Raw genomic sequence first — 4,434 nt, 5'->3', positions numbered from 1 at the left:
ACTTGGGAGGCTTGAGGCAGAAGAATTGCTTGAATCCAGGAGGCGGGGGTTGCAGTGAGCCAAGATCGCGCCACTGCACTCCAGCCTGGGTGACGGAGTGAGACTCACTCCATCTCAAAAAAACAAAACAAAATAGATCTTGTGAGAACTCATTCACTATCTCAAGAACAGCAAGGGGGAAATCTACCCCCATGATCCAATCACCTCCCACTAAGCCCCTCCCCCAACAATGGTAATTATAATTCGACATGATTTATAATTCAAGTTGAGTAGGGACATAGAGCCAAACCATATCACCATCATTTTATCCAGCTCCACGTCCAGGATCTCTACACAATGCACAGTTCTTTGTACTTCATCCACATAGGGCCTCACATGATCCTGTGATATCTAAAGAACAAGTTTCCTGCCTATCCCCTTACTACACACCTGCAGTATAAAATTTGGACAGTGTAAGGATTGCTGCCACAATTCTCATTTGCAAAAGAACCAATGGTATATAAATACAAAATTTACTGTTTCTCTGCAATGACAAAATTTTGCTGTTCAGATGTGATGACAAAAACTTAACTTTGAAGAAGTTCTACAAAACCTTGACTTATCTCTCTGAGATTAACTTTCTTATCTATTACTTTTGATGGCCTCTGGTTCCAACTTATGGGAGGTTTGTCTTTGTCTATTATCCTCCGTGACTGCTTCTAAAGTGGACAGTGAAGAATATTCCCACTCTAGTGGGCAGAACAGTAGTCCCCTCATAAAAGTTTACATCCGAATCCTTAGTACCGGTGAATGTATCATTATATAGCAAGGGAAAATTAGGATTGTAGATGGAATTAAGGTTGCTATCGGACCTTGAGATGGGAATATTATTCTGGATTATCTGGCTAGGGTGGGGGGCTGATATAATCAGAAGGTGGAAAAGAGAGGCAGGAAAGTCAGTGTAGAATGATGCATCTTGAAAAAGACTGGAACTCCATCTCTGGCTTCTAAGATGAAAAGGTCACAAGCTAAGAAATGCAATGTTGTCTAGATGCTGTGAAAAGCAAGGAAACAGATTCTCTCCCAGAGCCTCCAGAAGGTATGCAGCCCTGCTGACATTTTGATTTTAGCTCAGTGAGACCTATTTTGGATTTCTGACCTCTGGAACTAAAAGATAATACATTTAAGTTGTTTTAAGTCACTATATTTTCACTGATTTATAATAGCAGCAGCAGTAGGAAACTAATGCAACCTCCTTGGAAGCTACACAGATTTTTGGATTATAATCTCTATTATTGCAAATTTGTGGGGATAGAGACGTGTGTGTGTGTGTGTGTGTGTGTGTGTGTGTGTGTGTGTATAAAATAGTTGTAGTCTTTTTTTTAAGGCCAGGCTCATGTTTTGCTTAGTTCTTAACAATAGGATTATCTTAAAATTTAAAGCAGAGATGGCCAATCTTTTGGCTTCCCTGGGCCACATTGGAAGAAGAAGAATTGTCTTCTTGGGCCACAGAAAAAATACACTAACAGTAACAATAGCTGATGAGCTAAAACAAAAAATCACAAAAAACTTCATAATGTTTTTAAAAAGTTTATTCATTTGTGTTAGGCTGCATTCAAAGCTATCCTGAGCCACACGCAGCCCACGGGCCATAGGTTGAACAAGCTTGATTTAGAGGCTTCTAATTACTTTTGTCAGTACCAACTTACAATAACTATACTCAAAAGTTCTTTCCTAGACATAATACTCAACTTGGCTTCAGGATTTTTTTTCTTACGATCCTCTGTCTCTCTCTCTCTCTTTAATATTAGCTGCTTTAGAACCATCTGAAAGTATAAGCTTATTTGGGAATGAAACCCTCTTAAACTAATGTTTATTATAGGGCTGAACTTTTCATCCCATTCTTACATGAGCCCTTCTCTTGTAACACTTCATTAAGTCAAACAAGAATGAAGCAACTCACAGTATCTTCATTATAGATTTTTTTAAATATCTCTTTCTTTAGACAGAGTTATAGGTTTGGTAGTGATGTAGTTGGCTTATTAAGTTCTGCTGGTGACAATTTGACCAAATGTTTTGACACTCCATAACATGCGTCTCTAACTTTCTAGTCTGTTACATCAATTTATTTGCAGACAGTCTCCTAACCATTGAACCAGTACCACATACTTTAGGTTTATGTTCTGGTAGCACTCAGTTCAAAGAATTAATTTCTGTATTAGTTTGAGAATGTTAACTGTTGTTACAAATAAACCAATGTGTTTCAATGGCTCAACAAAATGGGCATTTACTTCTCACTCTATTAATAGTACGATGTGGAGATTCATCCAGATGTTTGTTATGCTAAAAGCATAGCAAAGTTTTCAATAGTTTCTCCATGCTACAGGGACAAGGAGTAGAGTTCTGGAACTTTCATGAAAGACATACATTTAAGAGCCCTAGAGTGGCCGACTGTAGTGGCTCACGCCTGTAATCCCAGCAATTTGAGAGACTGAGGAGGGTGGATCACTTGAGACCAGGAGTTCAAGACCAGTTTGGCCAACATGGCAGAACACTGTCTTTTCTAAAAATACGAAGATTAGCCAAGCTTGGTGGCATGCGCCTGTAGTCCCAGCTACTTGGGAGACTGAGGCACAAGAATCACATGAACCCAGGAGGCACAGATTGCAGTGAGCCGAGATCGTGCTACTGCACTGAAACACAGACAATATCATGAGACTGTCTCAAAAAATAAAATAAAATAAAATAAAATAAAAGCCCTATAGTGTATGCCCTCAGCAAAGGGGAAATCCAGAAATAGACAAAATATTATCAAAACCTTAACCCAGAAGTCACTGCTCATGGAAAAAAGATTCCATCAATCCTGTGGCCCTAAGCTCCCTGAATCTCAGAGTGATCTGCGGAAGAGGGCAGAGAAGAGAAGAAATGCCTTCTTTGTAAGTGACTTTGTATAAAAGCAACTCACAGAATTTTTGCTCACATTTCAATGGAGGAACTAATCACATGGTGCTGTCTGTTTGCATGGGTTTGCCAAAGTCAATTCTATACTATGGGAAGAGAGCTACACTTCTATTGTTCAACAGTTAGCTGTCTTTGCTGCTAATACATACTTATCATATGTGGGAAAGAATGTTTTTAAATTTTTCTTACTTATAAAGGATTTGCTCACTAGAACTATATCCTCAACCAAGATAGGAAACCAGTGCTTTTGAGGTAAGACGCCACATCCTGGCAGGTGGAGTATCAAGCACAAAATGTTGATTAGTTAGAGAACTGAGTGCTTGAATACGTGACCAAGATAAAGGTCAGGATCACAAACCTACCATTTACCAAGATCTGCAACAGACTCTAGGAAATAGCACACGCACACAGACACACACACAAGCACACACATGCACACGCACATGTACACCTAGTACAATGTTTCCTATCTTCTAGGACTTTAAGATTTGGTTGAGGAAAAGGATTAAGCAAATAACCCAATTAAGTACAGAAATTGAGAAGTGCTATAGATGAAAAGTATAAGGTACTAGGAAACAGTTAAACAGCAAAAGTTCATATTGATTGAAGAATTAGTAAATAGTTTCTTGAATGAAGATATCCAGAAGAGGAATAACAGCAAGGTGAAGAGTGCGGTAAAAAACATGCCAATAAAAGAAAAATCAGGTGGGCATTGTGGCTCATGCCTGTAATCCCAGCACTTTGGGAGGCTGAGGCGGGTGGATCACGAGGTCAGGAGATCGAGACCATCCTGGCTAACATGGTGAAACCCCGTCTCTACTAAAAATACAAAAAAAAAATTATCCAGGTGTGGTGGCGGGTGCCTGTAGTCCCAGCTACTCAGGAGGCTGAGGCAGGAGCATAGCGTGAAACCTGGAGGCAGAGCTTGCAGTGGCCAAAATCGCGCCACTGCACTCCAGGCTGGGTGACAGAGTGAGATTCCGTCTCAAAAAAAAAAAAAAAAGAAAAAGAAAAAAAGAGAAAAAAAAAGAAAAAGAAAAAAGAATGAAAGAAAAATGTGAAGCTGAAGCAGATTTTTTATTATGATCGAATGAGTTAGCTTGCAGCAGACCGAAGTTTATTTTGAGAACAACTAGAAAAGTTACATAAAATATTAAAAGGCATCAAAGTTCTGTTAAATCAATCAGGGTAAAGGGTCCAGAGGTTTGGAGAAAGAACTATAAAGAAGTGCACCAACATTCCTAAGCAAAGGTCTGAGAATATGGCTTTGCCTAGGCAAAAAGATCACTGCTGGAGGAAAGAGATAGCTGGAGAGATTTCAGTGGTCTTGCAAGGCTGAAGTAAAAGAAAAAAACAAAATAAAGAAACTGTGGGACAAAGATCCTGAGAGAAGAGAGACTTGGAGAATTGTACCGGACACATGGTCAGTTTAACAGGTTATGAAGAAAGTTTCTGAAAAGCATAGCAAAGTTTTCAAGAGTTTCACCATGCTGG

This window comes from Pongo pygmaeus, chromosome 6, assembly GCF_028885625.2.
Source record: "Pongo pygmaeus isolate AG05252 chromosome 6, NHGRI_mPonPyg2-v2.0_pri, whole genome shotgun sequence".
Taxonomy (NCBI): Eukaryota; Metazoa; Chordata; class Mammalia; order Primates; family Hominidae; genus Pongo; species Pongo pygmaeus.
The sequence above is the reverse complement of the archived record's forward strand: the minus strand, read 5'-3'. Positions refer to the sequence as shown.